We start from the raw sequence: 21,164 nt of genomic DNA, 5'->3' as shown, positions 1-21,164 counted from the left end.
AAAGGAGAGAGAAAACAAGAAAGAATCAATATTTGAAATAATAACAAAGAAGAATTTCCTAACCTAAAGTCACATCTTTAAAGAGCTAGAGAAAAAAATAAAAAATTTAAATAAGCAACAATCAAGACAGAAATAACTTTCAACAGAAATTAAGAATGGCAGAGGAGAATAGAATGACTTCCTGAAAATTCTGAAAGAAAATAGAAGCCAGTCAAATCTATTCACAATTTTAAAATGTTTGAAAATGAAAATGAATTAAAGGTGATTTCAGAAAAATAATAAGAATTTATAAGTAAAAGAAATACTAAAAGGGATTTCTTCCAACAGAAAGAAAATGATACTATTAAAAAAGCATGGAAATGCAAAAAGGAAGAGCCAATAATTTCATTACTAACTTGTTAAGTTTAAAATATATGTAGATTTAAAACGTGTGACAACAATAACCAAAAAAAAGTCAGGACTGGGATAAATGGAGTTAAAACTTTTTGAGATATCTGTATTATGCAGAAAATGACAGAAGTAATAATCTCCATCAGACTGCAATAACTCAAAATTAATGTAGTAATTTCTAGAATAGCCATTAAAGGTTAATTGAAGTGAGAAAAAGAATAAAATATTTCATTAGACCAAAGAAGGTAAAAAGTGAGAGAAAAAAGCATAGTGCACATCAATAAATAAGATGTTAGCTTTAAACTCAAATTATAGTTACCATGTTAAATTTTAACTCTACTATAAGACTACTTATGTTCAAAGAAAGATTAAATAGAAGATGATGAGAAAAAGGAACAATTAAAAGGAAGCTGTCAGAGCTATGCCAATATCAAAGTCAACTTAAGGCAATAAACACTACTAAAGATAAAGAGAGAGGTTTCCTAATAATTAAAAAGTCAAACCAACAAAAAGATATCATACTTCTAAGTATGAATGGACCCAATAACAAAGCTTAAAAATACACAAAGCAAAAATATACAAAAGTAATAGAGGATATGGAAAACCCATAATCACATGGGAGACAAACACAGCCTTGTCAATAGCTACAAGACCAAGCAGATGAAAAAAATTTTTACTAAGATACAGATTTGAACTACCTGTAGACTAACTAGATTAACCAACTAGATTAACCAACTAGACTTAATATACATAGTACGTTCTTCCAAATAAAAAGAATATACAACCTGTACACAAAATACATGCCAAAATGAACCAGTCTGCATCATAAAGCAAGTTCCAATAAATTTCAAAGGACTTAAGACTTTGAGAGCATATTCTCTAAATGAACAATTTTTAAAAATTGAGAAACTCCCCTACTACTTGAAAATTAAGTGACATACTTCTAAATAACTTCTGAGTCAAAAAATAGAAGTACATAAATCACAATGGAAATTTTAATATATCTGCAATAAATTATAATGAAAATATAAATGATGGAAACATAGAGAATGAAACTAAAACAAAGCTTATAAATAAATATAGAGAATATGGAATGCATTAGAAGAGAGGGATGAAATCAGTATCAAAGCTTCTATTTCAAATAGCTCAAAAACAAACAGCAAATCAAAGAAAGCAAAAGGAAAGAAAAAGAGTAGAAATGAATGAAATAGAAAACAAATCCCAAACAGATAAAATCAATTTAAAAAAACCACTGGGTTTCTGAAAAGTAGTAAAATTAATAAATCCCTAGCAAAGCTAATCAGAAAAAAAGAGAGAGAAATTGCCAATATCAGAAAGGAATAGGGGACACCATTTCAGATATTAAAGGCTGTTTTAAATAAGAAGATACTATAACAACTTTACACAAAATTTACTGTTTTACATAAAACGAACTTTGAAAAATACAACTTACCAAAACTGACACAAAATTGAGCAGAAAATTTGAAATAACCCTATTTCTATTAAAGAAACTGAATTTATCAAAACTCCTCCCAGAAAGAAAACTACAGGGCCAGATTATTTCACTGGTGAAGTCTACCAAACATTTAAGGTACAAACAATACCAATTTTATACAGTTTCCTTAAGAAAATAGAAGGAATGGGGCGCCTGGGTGGCTCAGTGGGTTAAAGCCTCTGTCGTCCGCTCAGGTCATGATCCCAGGTTCCTCGGATCAGGCCCCCAGTCGGGCTCTCTGCTCAGCAGGGAGCCTGCTTCCCTCTCTCTCTATCTCTGCCTGCCTCTCTGCCTACTTGTGGCCTCTGTCTGTCAAATAAGTAAATAAATACTCTTTAAAAAAAAAATTAAATTAAAAAAAAAGAAAATAGAAGGAATACTTCCAAACATATATTATGAAAGCAGCATGATCTTAATTCCAAAACCCAACAGAAATTATAAGAAAATTACAGACCACAAACCTCATGAACATAGATTCAAAAATCCTTAATAAAAGACACTGAAAAGTACAAAAGGTTGCTTAAAAAAATTAAAGAAGGGGCGTCTGGGTGGCTCAGTGGATTAGGCCTCTGCCTTTGACCCGGGTCATGATCTCAGGGTCCTGGGATTGAGCCCTGTGTCCGGCTATCTGCTCAGCAGGGCCTGCTTCTCCTCTCTCTCTGCCTGCCTCTCTGCCTACTTGTGATCTCTCTCTCTGCCAAATAAATAAAATCTTTAAAAAAAAAAATTAAAGAAAACTTAAGTAGAGATAGACCACATTCATAGAGTGGAAAGTTCAATATTGCCAAAATGTTGATTCTCCCTATAATGCCCTAAAGAGACAACGAAACCTCAAATTCCAGCAGGCTTTTTTTTTTTTTTTTTTTTTTTTTTTTAAGAAATTGAGCACCTCGGGGCACCTAGGTGGCTCAGTGGGTTAAGCCTCTGCCTTCCGCTCAAGTCATGATCTCAGGGTCTTGGGATCGAGCCCCGCACTGGGCTCTCTGCTCAACAGGGAGCCTGCTTCCCCCCTCTCTGCCTGCCTCTCACTTGTGATCTCTCTCTCTCAGTGTCAAATAAATAAATAAAATCTTAAAAAAAAAAAAAAAAAAAAGAAATTGAGCACCTCAGGGCACCTGGGTGGCTCAGCGGATTAGAGACTCTGCCTTCAGCTCAGATCATGATCCCAGGATCCTGGGATCGAGCCCCACATCATGCTCTCTGCTCTGCAGGGAGCCTGCTCCCCCCTCAACCTGCCTGCCTCTCTGCCTACTTGTGATCTTTGTCTGTCAAATAAATAAATAAAATCTTGAAAAAAAAAAAAAAAGAAATTGAGCAGCTCATTCTTAAACGCCCATGGTAATACAAAGAGCCAAGAACATCCAAAGCAATCTTGGAAACTAACAACAAAGCTGGAACATTTATATGACCTGAATTCAAGACTTACTCTACAGCTCCAGAAATCACGACAGTATGGTACTCTCATAAGTATCATCAAGCGGATCAACAACACTGAATATGCAGTCCAGAAAAAGACCTACACTTATATGGCCATTTTTTTGGACGAAGTCATTAATGAGTAAAAAGAAGTCTTTTCAACAAGTGGTGGTGGAACAAATAGATATCCACTTTTTAAAAAAATTATCCTTGATTTGTGCTTCACACTATACATGAAAATTAATTCAAAATAAATCAAGCATCAAACACATGAATGCTAAAATCATAAAGCTTTTAGAAGAAAACACAAAAGAATATCCTTATTATTCAGCGATAGGCAAAGCTTTCTTAGAATGCAGAAAGTAATAACCATAAAAGAAAAAAGTATGTATTTGGCCTTTATTAAAATTTTTTAAAACATCTGCTCATAAAAAATAACAACACCAAAATGAATAGGCAAGTCACAAACTGGGAGAAATTATTCACAAAACATGTATCTAACAGAACTAATATCCAAGATATATAAAGAACACCACCTACAACCCAACAAAGAGACAATCACATTTTTTAATGGGTTAAAGATTTGAACAGACACTTTTTATAAAAGTATTTGAGTGGCCAACACACATATTGAAAGAGATTAACAAGATCTGTCACTGGGAAAATACAAATTACAATGAGCTACCACTATGATCCATCAGAAAAGCAAACTTTTGAAAGACTGATAATATCAAATATTGACAAGGATGAAGAGCAACTGAAACTCTTAATATACTGTTTCAGGAATTGAATAGTACAATTCCTTTAGGCAGAAGTCTAGCAGTTTATTACAAAACAAAGCATATTCCTAACATACGACTCCTTACATTACATATATACTCAGGAGGAATTAAAACATGTGCATAAAAAGACTATTATAACAATTTTCATATCAACTTTATTCGTAACAGCCCAAAGTAGCCCAGGTGTTCATCAATAGGAAAATGGGGGTCTTTGGGATTTTCATATAGTAGGATACTACTCAGCATTAAAAAGCTATGAACTATTCATATATTTGTACATAACAACATAGATAAATTTCAAAATTAAAATATGCTGAATAAAAGAACTTGACATAAAAGCGTATGCAGTAATCAATGGTAGAAAAAAATCAGAATAATGGTTGTCTCTTGGGGGTAAATTTGAGGATTAACTGAGAAAAGGCACAAGAAAACTTTCTAAGATGATGGTAAATTCTGTATCTTGAAGATGCCTGGAATACACAAATGTAGGAATTGTCAAAATTCAGCAAATGTTCACATCAGACTTATGAATCATACTGCACATATATTTTACCTCAAAAGAAAAGACTAAACATTGAACTCTACTTAATTACATTCATGCTTAAATATTTAGAAGAAAGCCTTGTATGTCTCTAATTCCTTTGAAATGCATCAAAAAATAAGATGAAATGATGAATGGATGGAGGAACAATGGTAACGCAGATAATGTAATACAGCAATTATAGCAAAATGTTAACAGTAGATTTTAAGTAGTGAGTATACATGTGTTAACTGTAAAATCATGTTAAATTTTCTATATATTTGAAAGTTTCTATGTATGTTAAAAACACACTCCCACAGAGGAAACTCTGTCTAGATCATTCAACAATGCATTCTACCAGCATTTAATAAGAAATAATACCAATCTAACACAAATTGTTCCAGACAGTAAAAATAGGGATTACTTCCAAACTTGTTTTCCAAAGATATCATAAGCTTGATAACAAAAATTATATGGTTATTAATGTAAAATAATTTACAAGAAAGAAATTACAAACCTCTCTTTTGACACAGATGCAAAAACCCTAAACAAAATATTGGGAAAATAAAATCTACCAATACACTGATCAGGACCCACTGTGGGTTTAATCCAGAAATACAAAAATGATTGAACATACAGAAATCAATACAACTTAAACCACATTAACAAGAGAAAGAAATATTTTCAATAGATGAAGCAAAAGTAATTGATGAAATTCAACACTTACTTATCCATGATCTAAAAACCTTCTATCAAACTAGAAATAAGATAAGTTCCTTAATACTACAGAAGCATATCTTTTTTAAAACTCATAGTAAACATCATACTTAATGGTAAATGAATAAAAATATTCTACCTGAAATGAATCATGTGACCACTTCTTATCACCACTTACACCCAATATGATCCTAGAGGACTACGCCTTTACAAAAAGGGAAGAAGATGGAATATAAAGAATGGAAAAGAAGAAATAAAAATGCTACTTTCACACACAATATAATTATATACTTAGAAAACCTAAAGGAATTTATAAACTATTAGAATAAGTCAGCTTAGTAAGGTCACTAATAGGTGAACACCAACAAATAACTTAACCTTTTAATCAGTGAAGATAAATAAGGTGATGAATCCTAAAGAGTATTTCAAACATTTAAGAAATATATTCATCTTGAGAGCTATTCTTAGTTTCTTTTGGTCCCTATTTACTTTAAGAGACTACCTGAGAAGTAGAAAATCTAAGTCTTGTATTTACATCACTAAATTTGAAAACTTGAAAAAATTGTGTCATATGCAATGATATATATGAAATATATTCCATGTTTTGAAATAAACCATAACATTTAAACAATAAATCTTATAATAACTATTTTCTTACATATAAGATTTTCTGTGCATACAAATGCAATAAAATAATTACAATGATCACTTTTTGAAGTATAGAGGTTTTTCTTTGCTAGTCCTAAAATATTTTATAAAAATTGACTGAAGTGTGAAGAATGAAATGAAACATAAAATACTTATTTAAAAGTAATTATCCATCTCATATTACACTTTGATAAAATGACTTTCTTATTCAAGTTAACACATCACCCGAAAATTTATTGTAATAAAATATTAGTACAGAAACTCCACAAAATTGAAGCTAAGTGGGAAATGGCAGTTCCATCTAATTGGATTTATGATAGTAATATATGGCTAAATTTCATCTTACTTTTCCAAATTATATGTCCAAATTTAAAAATAGTATCTCTCTCAGGAGAAATCATCAAATAAATTCCTAGCAAATGAAAAATCTCTGGCAGAAGGATAACAAACAAGCCATTCACGGGCCCCCAGTCATTTCTAATTGTCTTATAATTAACTGATTCAAATGTTTTGTTATCTACATGGCCCCTAAGCTTTCATGTTTGTGACACCTGGTTTAAACCACTGAAGGAAAGTATTGACTATTCTCCTCTAAATGGTCCACCAAGGCTGGACACTCAATATATTACTGAATATACTCTCAAGCTATTTTATTAGTGGACAATCGATTTTCATTTTCAGTGTTCATCCCTCCTGTATAAAGACCTTTTCTTACTTTTTTATTCAAAACAGGAGCACAATATCTCCCTTCATAAAAATGTTTATGTAACAATGATGAAATCAAATTAACGGTTAAGCACTTCTGCACTATTCAGGCTAAATAATCACAGTATTCCCCTTAACTTTTCCACACAGGAGCTTTTTTATCGTACAAGCTGGCTTTTTAAAAATATATGTATTTTTTCTATATCCTTTTCCATTTTGAGTGTTTGATGATATTTTAATTTTCATTGTTGGTTTTGTGATAGACTGGCTTAGTTTTCTTTTTTTGTTTTCCAATTCTAGAAACAAGTTTCTTGACATTAGAACTATGCTTAATGGATAAACAATACCACTGAAGTGCTTTTAAAGTTCTATAGGATCTGAAGAGAATGTTTCAAATAGTAAGAAAATAAAAAATAAGGAAAAGTAATAAAGTAAAATATTGTCTGTAGAATTCTAATTACAAAAACAAGAATGCATAATGATACAAATGATGGATTAAGAATCTTTCCTTACCCAGGCAACCAACAAAATCTCCTTTTACGATTTTCTCTACAATACTAATCTGAATATTGCTTTTAAAGTCCCCTTGAAAACAACCTGTTGGTGTAACTACAAAAAGTAAGCTACGTACCTTTAAGGTAAATGCTACCCATTCTGCACCATTTATCAATCTGGAGCTTCCCTTCAGAGAAATTTTGTAAGGCAACAAAACACACATACACACATTTACAAAATTTCAAAGAAAATTTTAAACACTATATGAAAGGACGCACTGGTTAATGAGGCAGACGTGATGGAAATTGTAAAAAACAGTGGTAACATTTTATAATACATGGTTTTAGTGAAAGAGATAATAAGCAATTAAGTACATATCCTTAAATTTAAAAATACATATTTTAAAAATATCTAAAAGATAGCATAATTTCTTACATGTATATATATATATCAACACCCTCCCCAGTCTTCCTCCCCATTAGGGAAAGTGGCCTAACTTCTAAATTGAAACTCAACCAAATATTTTATCACATGTAGACTGTCCAGACAGATTTACAACTGAGTGAGTTCTCAATTCATGCAAGGTTCTGGATCTTTATATCATAGGCCAGTATGTCCCCAGTTTGCAACTCCTGCCCAAACACAAGTACTAGCATCATCTGAGCCCCTGCAGGCTATGCTGCCTAAGAAACAACATGAAATAGCCAGGTAAAATAATAGGAATTAGAATGGTGTTGAGGAAAAAGATTGCTTTATTATTTTATAATGTATATTCACTTTAAAAGATAGGAAAAAATGGGGCTCTTGGGTGGCTCAGTCAGTTAGGTATCCAATCCTCCATTTTGCCTCAGGTCTCTCAGGGTCATAAGACTGTGTCCCACATCAGGTTCCACACTCAGCACAGGGTCTGCTTGAGATTCTCTCTCTCCCTCACCCTCTGCTCCTCCCTCTGCTCATGCCTGAAATAAATATATTACTTAATTAAATCTTTAAAAAAAAATAAAAGATAGGGGAAAAAAGAAAATAGAAACATGCTGGGGGCACATGGCTGGCTCAGTTGACTGGGCATCTGAATCTTGATTTCAGCTCAGGTCATGATATCAGGATTGTGGGATAGAGTCCAATGTCAGGCTCCAAGCTCAGCCGGGAATCTGCTTGTCACTTCCCCTCTGCTCCTCCCTTGCTCTCTTTCTCTCTCTTAAGTTGAAAAATAAAATCTTTAAAAAAAAAAAATCCTGGGCGCCTGGGTGGCTCAGTGGTTTAAGCCGCTGCCTTCGGCCCAGGTCATGATCTCGGGGTCCTGGGATCGAGTCCCACATCGGGCTCTCTGCTCAGCAGGGAGCCTGCTTCCCTTCCTCTCTCTGCCTCTCTGCCTACTTGTGATCTCTCTCTGTCAAATAAATAAAAATAAATAAAATCTTTAAAAAAAAAAATCCTAAGACTTCTTAAAAAAAAAAAAAGACATGCTGGAATTTTCTTAGTATTTTGTTTTTTGTGTGAGAGAGAGAGAGCACGTGAGTGAGAGCACACAAGCAGAGGGAGAAGCAGGCTCCCTGCTGAGCAAGAAGCCTGATGTGGGACTCCATCCCAGGACTCTGGGATCATGACCTGAGCCAAAGGCAGACACTTAACCAATTGAGCCACCCAGGCATCCCCTTGCTGGAATTTTCTAAAAGAATGACTCAACAATGAAATAAATTATCACTATTACATCCTCCTTTGGTTTTCTTATCACTTTGCTGAAAAGTGTTGCATCAACTTTCAACAAGATATAAGTTTGGCAACACCAGTTTTGTAGACTTTTTCTTTCTTTTTTTTTAAAGCTCTCACAGAACATATTTGAGAATACAGAAATTTTCGTTTTCTGCCAAAAATGTCAAAGAGAAGAATACTGTTAAAGGAAGATGTTTTACAATTATTAGATGAGAAGATGAATGCAAAAAAGATAGACAACAGCACTCTAAACACTGATGAAGGTGAAACTGATTGTGTAATGTAAGTCTCAGACTATGAGTCTTCAGATCACCATATCACAGATGAATTTTTTCACACTCAATAATCGATGAGTAAATTCTAGAAATTTATTAATTTATAAATTTCATTCACAGAAATGAACCATCAATCTACTGAAAAACCAATCAATGTAATTCACCATACTAACAAAGGGCAAAACCCTAATAATAACCTCAACAGAAAAGAAAAAGCATTTGACACAAAAAACTATACTCTTCCATGACAAAACCACCCAAAACTTGGAACAGAAGGAAACTTCCTCAATTTGGTAAAGGGCATCTATGAAAAACCTACAGCTAACATCATCCTGAAAGCTCAAAGACACTACTGTCCCCTAAGACAAGGAGGATGTCTGCTCTTAACACTTCCAATCAACATTGTTAGAAAAGTTCTAGCCAGGGCAATTAGGCAAGAAAAAGAAAGAGAAGGATCTGAACAGGAAAGGAAGAAGTAAATCTGTCTATATTCACAGATTACTTGACCTTATATATGTCTAAAGAATTCACTAAAAACTAGTAGAGCTAATAAAAGAATTCAACAAAGCTGCAGGACACAAAAATCAGTTTTATTTCTATACTAATGAACAATCCAAAAATGAAATCAAGAAAACAATTCCATTCGTGATAGCATCAAATAGAACATTTAAAAATTTAGTAATAGGGATGCTGGGTAGCTCAGTGGGTTAAAGCCTCTGCCTTCGGCTCAGGTCATGATCCCAGAGTTCTGGGATTGAGCCCCGCATTGGGCTCTCTGCTCTGCGGACAGCCTGCTTCCTCCTCTCTCTCTGTGCCTGCCCCTCTGCCTGCTTGTGATCTCTGTCTGTCAAATAAATAAATAAAATCTTTAAAAAAAAAAATTTTTTTTAGGAATAAAGTGAGAAAAAAAAAAGCACAAGACTTGTACACTGAAAACTACAAAGCATCACTGAAAAAACTTTTAAAAAGATCTAATTATATAAATGGAAAGACACCTCCTGTTCATGGATTAGAAAGCCTTATATTGTTCAGACAGCAATATTCCTCAAACTGATCTATAGATTCAATGCAGTAACCTCAGAAAATCCCAGGTACCTTTTCGCAGAAATTGAGAAGTCAATCCTAGAATTCATATGGAAACGCAAGGGAGCCAGAAGAGCCAAAACATTCTCAAAAAAGAACAAAGTCAATAAAGCACCTCCCATGTTATCCAAATTCTAATCTCTAGGACTTATTACCTTATATGGCAAAAGGGACTCTGTAGATGTGATTAAGTTAAAGAATTTAATAAAGGGAGATTATCCTAGATTTTACCTAGAGGAGCCCAATGTAATCACACAAGTCCTTAAAACAGGAAAAGACTGCAGAAACATCTCAGAAAATGTTATGACAGAAGAGAGGTCAGAGTGGTGTAGCCCTAAGCCAAAAAATTTAGGTGGCTACCAGACACTGGAAAAGATAAGGAAAAGAGTCTCTGGTAGTGCCTCCAGAAGGAGCACAAATATGCTGAAACCTTGGTTTTAGCCCATAACTGATCCATTTCAACCTTCTTATCTCCAGAACTATAAGAAATATAATACAGCTGTGTGTTGTTTTAAGCCACTAAATATATGATGGGCTCCATGCTCAGCAGGGAGTCTGCTTGTCCTTCTGTACACACCCCCATCTCCACTTGTGCTTGCTCTTTCTCTCAAATAAATAAAATCCTAAAAGAAAATTTATACCATATCTAAAGAGTTCCCGTAACACCACCTAACAACAGCATTGGGGTGTGCCTTAGGTGTGTAAGGCATACAGAAATCTAAAACTTAGCCTCAAATCTTTCTGTCAACCTATATACAATGTTAACGTTTTCTAGTTAGATCACCAAAGAAAAAGATGGTAACATACATGAAAATGTGGCATGCAAGAGCACAAGAAAATATGCATAGAACTTTTTCCCCCAGATTTTAGGAAGTCGTTTCAACAAATACGGCAATATTAAATGAAGGCTTTTGAGTCCTAGGAATCAGTCCCCTGTGATCTTTAGTTCTATATCGCCCAATGAGAATACTGGATCTGTCATTTCAATCACTCTCCCACCAAAATCCCAAACTCCTTAGCCTCTTTGCTCTGGTTTCACAACCAGACAAAAATCAAAATTCAAGCTGATTCTCTCTATCAAGCCCATTAAGCACTACTGCAGAGTCGTGTTACTAGCCAGACCAGTAACTAGTAACTGATAAACTAGAAACAGACTAGTAACTAGTAACTGATAAACTAGAAATCCATGGTTGCAAATTTCAACTTACCCTTTTCATTGTTCAGCAATCTACTGTTTTTCTCTAGTTAATTCCTTGAACTCTGTCTGGCTCTCCATTTCTCCCCAACACTCTCAGCCAATGGTTTTGGCTCCCATAACACAAAGAAAAATAAATATGTATCCTCAAAATTATCAGAAAGAACTCCTTTAACTATCTACCAACAAACATACAGATCTGAGCCCAACAACACACACCTTCATCTCCTATTAAAATAAATGTATTATTACTTAAGTGAAGGGAATTAAAAGTACGCTTATCTTGATGAGCACTGATTAATGTATAGAATTGCTGACTCACTATATTGTACACCTGATACTAATAATAACATTGTATGTTAACTATACTGTAATTAAAATTTTAAAAAAAGAAAATCATACAAATTCACTCCAGAAGGAAGTGGTGTTATCAATCTAAATAGGAAAAAAATAAATGTATCTCTATCACTAACTAAAAACAGACAATTGGACAGATAAATATATTACCGTCAAATTCTTGACCTTTGCTCTGTATCCCACTCCCTTCCATTCTTCCTGGGACCTTTTATATTTTGTCTTGTAGATTTTGAACTTCTTCCTCCTTCCATCGGCATCTCCCTATGCTCAAGATCCTCCCACCTTAAAAACATGAAAATCCTTTCTCAATGTCCTCCTTCTCTAGTTCATCCACTGCCATTACTCTGCACCTATTATTATCTGGATAATCAAATCTCATCCTCTGAGTTTTAGTTAGTACTTTCTAGCCCAGTAAATTAGCATCATGATGAACCTGTTCAATCATCCCTTATTCATTCTCACCCACCTACTTTTCTAATCAGTAAGCATATACTTTCACTCATGCCCCAAACTCGATTACCTCTAGCAATTTTAACTCCCAATACTTAGATACCTTGTTCTTGATCTTTTATAACACTAATAACTTACAGTGTTTGACCTCCACACTAAACATATGTATGTCCCACAAGGCGATAGACCATGTTTGTCATGTTCATTGTCATCCCAGTACCTACACACTGACTGACATATACTAGAGCCTCAGTAAATAATGAATAAATAAATGGCAAAACCAAAGCCAAGCCATACCCCACATCTGGTGATAAACATAGATAAATATCATAAGTCAATATGAGGTACATTTTATAAAATGCTGCAGAATAAAGGGAACATGTATCCCCTCATTCATTTATCAAACATTTACTTTCATGCTTACCAAGCACCAGTAGTCTCCTAGGTGCTAATGATACAGCAATGAACAAAACAGTAGTCCCTTTCCTCATGGAGTTTATGATCCAGCTAACCAAAGGAAAGGGATGTCCTTTAAAAGAATCTAATTCAAATCCAAAAGACAATACAATAAGACATGGCTTTCATAAAACAGGGACAGAAAACAATCCTAAAAAAAAAAAAAAAAAAAAAAAAAGAACTAGCTGGGTGCCTCAACTGGTCAAACATCTCCTTCAACTCAGGTCATGATCCCAGGGTCCTGGAATTGAGCCTCAGGCCAGGCTCCCTGCTTAGCAGGGAGCCTACTTTTCCCTTTCTCTCTGCCCCTCTCCCCAGCTTGTGCTCTCTCTCCTGCTCTCTTGCTCTCTCCTCAGATAAATTTTATTTTAAAAAAGAATGAAATTAAAAGACAAAAAGTGAGATAACTGACATAAGGAAGGTTTACCTAAAACGTAGTGCGCACACACACACACACACAGTTGATATATAAGAAAGAGCATACTGTGACAAATCAATCAATTCAGCAGTGCAGGGGCACAGTTTGATATACTTGATACTTACATACTTAATATACCAGAATTCAGAAACCAGCCCTGATAAACACAAATCTGCTTTCTGTTCTTATGGAGTCACCTATTCCAGATATTTCACATAAATAATTTAGGTTTCCATTTTTTTTTTTTAAAGATTTTATTTATTCGACAGAGAGATCACAAGTAGATAGAGAGGCAGGCAGAGAGAAAGAGGGAAGCAGGCTCCCTGCTGAGCAGAGAGCCCGATGCGGGACTCTATCCCAGGACCCTGAGATCATGACCTGAGCCGAAGGCAGCGGCTTAACCCACTGAGCCACCCAGGTGCCCCTCCATTTATTTTTAAATGTCATAGTCTACATTTTTCTTGGAAAAGTCGTTTCTTCTAATTTTTCAAATTGTTAACCAAAACTTATATGCAATATTCTCTCATTCTTAATCTCTGGTATATCTGTAGTTAGATCTCTTTTTCTCTCCTACCTTCAACTAAGAGTTCTCATTTTCTACTATATATCACGGGACCTTCTAGGCAGGTAAATATAAAGCCTTTAAAAAAAAAAAAAAAAAAAAGAGCCATACAAGATTTTTGCTAATTTAGAAGGGAAAAGATACAGTAAGTAAACAAATGAATAAATGATCTAATTTCAAGTAGTGAAAAACACTATGAAGACAAATAAAGAAGGGCAATGTTTAGAAAGTGAGATAAGGTGCAATTTTATACAAATAAGATCAGGGAAGGTCTGTCTGAGGATGATATTTGCAGAGATCTGAATGAAATGAGGCAATCCTTCAGAATTTATATGAAGATCTAGGCCAAAGAAAAAGCAATTACAAAAATACTGAGGCAGGAATGAGCTTGGAATGTTCAAGGAACAAAAATGAAGGCCAATGTGACTGGAGAAGAGTAATGGTAGATGAGGTCACAGAGATAGCCAGGGTTCAGATTATAAAGGTACTGTAGATCCTGGTAAAGACTGAATTTTATTCACAGTATGATGGGAAACCAGTAGAGGATTTTCATGAAACACTGCTCCCCCAAAAAAGATTGCAGGCAGACCTGCAATCTTAGAATCCTTCTGGAGTAGCCCAAGTAAGAGATTATGAGAACTACCACCATCATCACAGAAATGATGTGCTAACTGGTCAGAATTGCTATAGGGGCACCTGGGTGCCTCAGTCAGTTAAGCATCTGCCATTGGCTCAGGTCATGATCTCAGGGTCCTAGAATCGAGTCCCACGTAGGGCTCTCTGCTCGGGGGGAGCCTGCTTCTCCATCTCCCTCTGCCTGTCCCTCCCCTGCCTGTGCTCTCTGTTGCTCTCTCTCTGCCAAATACATAAAATAATTGCTATATGTGTTTTATTACTTTTTTGTTTAAAGAATTGTTATTTTTTCATTTAAATCCAGTTATTAACATATGATATATTATTTTTTCAGAGGCAGAGGTCAGTGATTCATCAGTCTTATATAATACCCTGGGCTCATTACATCACGTGCCCACCTTAATACCTATCACCCAGCTCCCCCATCCCACTACCCCTCTTCCCCTCCAGCAACCCTCAGTTTTTACTAAAATTAAGAGTCACTTGCACTTTGTCTCCCTCTCTGATTTCATCTTATTTTATTTTTTCCTCTCTTCCCCATGATTCTGTTTTCTTATATTCCACATATCAGTGAGATCATACAGTGTCTTTCTTTGATTGACTTATTTCACTTAGCATAATACCGTCTAGTTCCATCCACATCGTTGCAAATAGCAAGGTTTCATTTTTCTTGATGGTTGAGTAGTACTCCATTATATTTATATATATATATATATATATATATACACACACACACACACATACATATATACACACACACACATATATGGTTTTTATGTATACAACATGTATATATTTTGATATATATATATACACATACATACACATACCACATCTTCTTCATCCATTCATTTATTGATGGACATCTGGGCTCTTTCCATAGTTCGACTATTGTGGACATTGCTGCTATAAACATTGGGGTGCATGTGCCCCTTCAGATCACTACATTTGTATCTTTGGGGTAAATCACCCAATCATGCAACTGCTGTCATAGGGTAGTTCTATTTTCAACTTTTTGAGGCACCTCCATACTCTTTTCCAGAGTGGCTGCACCACAATGTAAAAGGGTTCCCCTTTCTCCGCATCCTCACCAATATCTGCAATTTCCTGCCTTGATAATTTCAGCCATTCTGACTGGTGTGAGGTGATACCTTATTGTGGTTTTGATTTATATTTCCCTGAGGCCAAGTGATGTGGAGCATTTTTTCATGTGTCTGTTTGCCATTTGGATGTCTTCTCTGGAGAAATGTTCATGTCTTCTGCCCATTTCTAGATTGGATTATTTATTCTTTGGGTGTTGAATTTGATAAGTTTATAGATTTTGGATACCACCCTTTTATCTGACAAGACATTTGCAATTATCTTCTCCCATTCTGTCAGTTGTCTTTGGTTTTGTTGACTGTTTCCTTTGCTGTGTAAAAGCTTTTTATCTTGATGAACTCCCAACAGTTCATTTTTGCCTTTGTTTTCCCTTGCCTTTGGAGACATGTCTAGCAGTAAACTGAGGCAGGGCTGAGGTCACAGAGGTTGCTGCCTGTGTTCTCTTCTAGGATTTGGATGGAGTCATATCCCACATTTAGGTCTTTCACCCATTTTGAGTCTATTTACGGTATAAGGAAATGGTCCAGTTTCATTCGATGTGGATAGAACTTGAGGGTATACTGCATGTGGCTGTCCAATTTTCCCAACACCATTTGTTGAAGAGACTGTCTTTTCTTCCATTGGGTGTTCTTTCCTGCTTTGTCGAAGATGAGTAGACCACAGAGTTGAGGGTCCATTACTGGGTTCTCTATTCTGTTCCATTGATCTATGTGTCTGTTTTTGTGCCAATAGCATACTGTCTTGATGATTACAGCTTTATCATTGAGCTTTAAGTCCAGAATAATGATACAACCAGCTTGTTTTCTTTTTCAACATTCCTTTGGCTATTTGGGATCTTTTCTGGTTCATACAAATTTTAGGGTTATTTTTTCCAGCCCTGTGAAAAAGCTGATGGTATTTTGATCAGGACTGCATTGAATGTATAGATTGTTGTAGGTAGCACAGACATTTTAATAATATCTGTTCTTCCAATCTATGAGCATGAAACGTTCTTCTGTTTCTTTGTGTCTTCTTCAATTTCTTTCAATTACTATTCTGTATTTTTCTGAGTACAGGCCCTTTGCCTCTTTGGTTAGATATATTCCTAGTTATCTTACGGTTTGGGGTCCAATTGTAAGTGGATCGACTCCTTAATTTCTCTTTCTTCTGTCTCATTGTTATTGTATAGAAATGCAACTGATTTCTGTGCATTGATTTTATATTCTGCATTTTGCTGAATTCCTGTATGAGGTGGAGTCTTTGGGATTTTCAGAGAATATTCATGTCATCTGCAAAGAGTGAAAGTTTGACTTCTTCTTTGCTGATCTGGATATCTTTTCTTTCTTTTTGTTGCTTGACTACTGAGGCTAGAACTTCTGGTACTATGTTGATCAGTGGTGAGAGCAGACATCCCTGTCATGTTCCTGATCTTAGGGGAAAAGCTCTCGGTTCTTTCCTGACTGAGAATGATATTCACTGTGGGCTTTTCATATGTGGCTTTTATGATATTGAGGTATGTTCCCTCTATCCCTACACTGTGAAGAGGTGTAATCAAGAAAGGATGCTTTACTTTGTCAAATGCTTTTTCTGCATCTACTGACTGATTTGCAGATGTTGAATCACCCTTGCAACCCAGGAAAAAAATCCCACTTGGTCTCAGAGAGCTTTAAGATATAATGTTAGATCCTCTTGGCTATTATCTTGATGAGAATTTTTGCATCTGTGTTCATCAGGGATACTGGTCTGTAATTCTCATTTTTGGTGGGGTCTTTGTCTGACTTTGGGATCAAAGTAATATTGGCCTCACAGAAAGAGTTTGGAAGTTTTCCTTCCATTTCTATTTTTTCAAGCAGCTTCAGAAGAACAGGTATTAATTCTTCCTTAAATGTTTGGCAGAATTCCCCTGAGAAGCCATCCAGCTCAGGACTCTTGTTTTTTGGGAGATTTTTTTATTACTGCTTCCATTTCCTTGCTGGTTATGGGTCTGTTCAGGTTTTCTATTTCTTCCTAGTTCAGTTTTGGTAGTTTATACGTCTCTAGGGATGTATCCATTTCTTCCAGATTGCCTAATTTGTTGGCATATAGTTGCTCATAATATGTTCTTATAATTGTTTGCATTTCTTCGGTGCTGGTTGTGATATCTCCTCTTTCATTTACGATTTTATTTACTTGGGTCCTTTCTCTTTTCTTTTTGATAAGTCTGGCCAGGGGCTTATCCATCTTGTTAATTCTTTCAAAAAACCAGCACCTAGTCTCACTGATTTGTTCTCCTGTTCTTTTGACTTCATTTCATTAATTTCTGCTCTAATCCTTCTATATTTCTCTTTTCCTGCTGGGTTTAGGCTTTATTTGCTGTTCTTTCTCCAGCTCATTTAGGTTAGGCTGTGTACTTGAGACCTTTCTTGTTTCTTGAGAAAGGCTTGTATTGCTATGCATTTCCCTCTTGGGACTGCCTTTGCTGCCTCCCAAAGCTGTGCTTTCATTTTCATTTGCGTCCATGAATTTTTTAAATTCTTCTTTAATTTTCTAGTTGACCCACTCATTCTTTGATAGGATGCTCTTTAACCTCCATGTTTTGAGTTCTTTCTAAATTTCCTTTCATGATTGAATTCAAGTTTCAAAGTATTGTGGTCCAAAAATATACAGGATATATCTCTGATATCAGCTGAGACCTGATTTGTGACCCAGTATGTGATCTATTCTGGAGAATGCTCCATTTGCACTCAAGGAGAATGTGTATTCTGTTGCTTTAGGATGGAATGCTCTGAAAACATCTGTGAAAGCCATCTGGTCCAGTGTGTCATTCAGAGCTCTTGTTTCCTTGTTGATCTCCTGCATAGATGATGTGTCCATTGTAGTGAGTAGGGTGTTAAAGTCCCCTACTATTATTGTATTATTATTGATGTGTTTTTTGTGTTTGTTCTATTGACAGGTCTTGCTTTTTTATCCAACATGATACCTTGCATCTTTTGATTGGGGCATTTAGTCCATTTACATTCAGAGTAACTACTGAAAGACATAAATTTAGTGCCACTGTATTACCTATAAAGTCATTGTTTCTGTAGATTGTCTCTGTTCCTTTCTGGTCTATGTTACTTTTGGGCTCTCTCTTCACTTAAAAGATCTCCTTTAATGGGCTGGTTTAGTGATCACAAATTCTTTTAGTTTCTGTTTGTCCTGGAGGCTTTTAATCTCTCCTGTTTTGAATGCCATCCCTGCTGGATAAAGTATCTTTGGCTGCATATTTTTCTCACTTAGCACCCTGAATATATCATTCTAGTCCTTTCTGACCTGTCAGGTCTCTGTGTATAGGTTTGTTGCCCACCTAATGTTTCTACCCTTGTAGGTTAAGGACCTCTTGTCCTAAGATGCTTTCAGGATTTTCTCTTTGTCTCTGAGATTTGCAAGTTTCACTATTATATGTCGAGGTATTGGCCTATTTTTATTGATTTTGAGGGGGATTCTTTTTGTCTCCTGGACTTGAATGCCTGCTTCTTTCCCCAGATTAGGGAAGTTCTCTCCACTATAATTTGCTCCAATATACCTTCTGCCCCTCTCTCTCTTTCCTTTTTTTCTGGGATCCCAGTTATTCTCCCATCCAAGTACTAACCAGGCCCGACCCTGCTTAGCTTCAGAGATCACATGAGATCGGGCGCGTTCAGGGTGGATGGCCATAGACAGATCCCAGTTATTCTAATATTGTTTTGCTTTATGATATCACATCTCTCTCAAATTCTCCCCCCATGATCCAGTATTTGCTTATCTTTTTTTCAGCTTCTTTCTTCTCCATCATTTGGTCTTCTATATCACTAAATCTCTCTTCTGCATCATTTATTCCAGCAGTTCTACCCTCCATTTTTTATTGCATCTCATTAGTACCCTTTTTTATTTCAACTTGATTAGATTTTAGTTCTTTTATTTCTCCAGAAAGGGATTCTCTAGTGTCTTCTATGCTTTTTTCAAGCCCAGCTACTATCTTTATAACCATTCTTCTAAACTCTGGTTCTGACATCCATACTGATTAAGTCCATGGCAGTCCATATTGCCTCTTGTTCTCTTTTTTTGAATTCAGTTTTTCCATCTTATCATTCTTGCAGAAAGTGATCACTTTTCTATTTGTAGAGTTGCAGCTATTCTTTTCTTAGATCTGCTGGAATTTGCAGGTGTTCAGAATGACCTGACAGCTATCTAGATGAATTCCTGGGACCAGATGAAACTGAAATCTCCTACTCCTCTACCATCTTAGAATCCCCCCTTTTATTCTTATAGTGCTTAACTATATATATTTTAAAGGTACAATTTACATGATTTGCTGATATGGTGTGAGGAAATGAGATTAACATTATTTATAAACATTTCTTCCTTTTTCTTGGTCAGCAATTTACCTACTGTTCTTTTCAAAGAACCAGATTTGGGGTGTATTTGTTAAGTCCATCTTAAAAAGTTCTATTTCAGGATGCCTGGATCACTCAGTCAGTTAAGTGTCTGCCTTTAGGTCATGATTCCAGGGTCCTAGGACCAAGTCCCAAGTCAGGCTCTCTCCTTCGCTCTCTGCTTATCCCTCTCCCTCTGTCTGCCACTCCCCTTCCTTGTGCTTTCTTCCTGTCAAATAAATAAATAAAATCTTTTCTTTTAAATATGTAGGAAAAAAAGCACTAGATGACTATTATGAAAAAAAGCAGTGTACCATAATGGTCAAAAGTAAAGTCTTGCTGTCCTACCACTTCCTAGTTGTGTTATACTGGGCAAGTTACTTAAATTTTCTGTATCTTACAAAAATTAAGTAATTCATATAAAAACTTAACACACTGGCTAGCTAATGAAAAAGCCCATTATATATTATTTTTTATATCAAAACCCCATTAAATATTGGTCATTATTATTTTAGGAGACTGAAATAATTGTATAACTATTTTATTAAAATTTAACAAAATAAATAGATTTACATAAGTTAGATAGTCAAATATACTTCTATCTCAGTTTGTCTAATTCCTACTCATTCTAAAATTTTAGCTTAGACTCCCTGACTACACTGTCAAATTCTGGTTACCTGTCCTTCCTTTGTCCTTCCCTTATAACAAACACTTACAATTCTATCAACACTTATATTCTATCATAATTGCTTTTTTAACTATTTCCCATACTAGCCTATCAGCTCTGTGAATGGAAAAATTAGACTTTATATCTTTGCACCTTCTGTGTCCCACACATAAAAGGTGCACAATTGGGGTGCATAGGTGGCTCAGTCGGTTGAGCATCCAACTCTTCATTCTGGCTCAGGTCATGATTTCAGGGTCATGGGATTAAGCCCCACATCAGGCTCCACACCCTATAGGGAGTCTGCTTAAGACTCTCTCTCCTTCTCTGCCCCTCCCCCTGCTCATGGTCTCTCTTAAATAAATAAATAAATCTTTTTTTTTAAGTGCTCAATAAATATTTGCAGAATGAAGGCATAAACTAATACAGTAATAACTAGATTACAAGAGGATAAGTTGCAATGACATGTTTCCCTAGTCCACCCCTTTCCAGGACAATTAGCAAAACACACACACACACACACATCATCATCATCATCACCATCATCATCAAACCAACATCATCATCATCACACCAGGACCCTGATCCATACAGAGCCAGGATATAGAGATAATGAGTATAATAATAATTCACCAGAGTTTTGTTCTAAGAGGCAATCAATATTAGCAAGATAAAGATTGGTTTAACTTATCAATATATCATTCTGAGACTGAACTAGCTATTTGCAAGACTTGAAC

The 21,164-nt window shown here is 35.4% G+C and overlaps 1 protein-coding gene across 5 annotated transcripts in view; it reads right to left on the bottom strand.

Annotated features, from left to right (window-relative positions):
• Positions 1-21,164, bottom strand: part of TANC2 (tetratricopeptide repeat, ankyrin repeat and coiled-coil containing 2) — a 375,880-nt gene that overhangs the window by 317,819 nt on the left and 36,897 nt on the right. The window lies entirely within an intron of this gene.

The sequence above is a fragment of the Meles meles genome, chromosome 18 (assembly GCF_922984935.1).
Source record: "Meles meles chromosome 18, mMelMel3.1 paternal haplotype, whole genome shotgun sequence".
In the NCBI taxonomy this organism is placed as follows: Eukaryota; Metazoa; Chordata; class Mammalia; order Carnivora; family Mustelidae; genus Meles; species Meles meles.
This window is presented reverse-complemented; position numbering and strand designations above follow the sequence as displayed.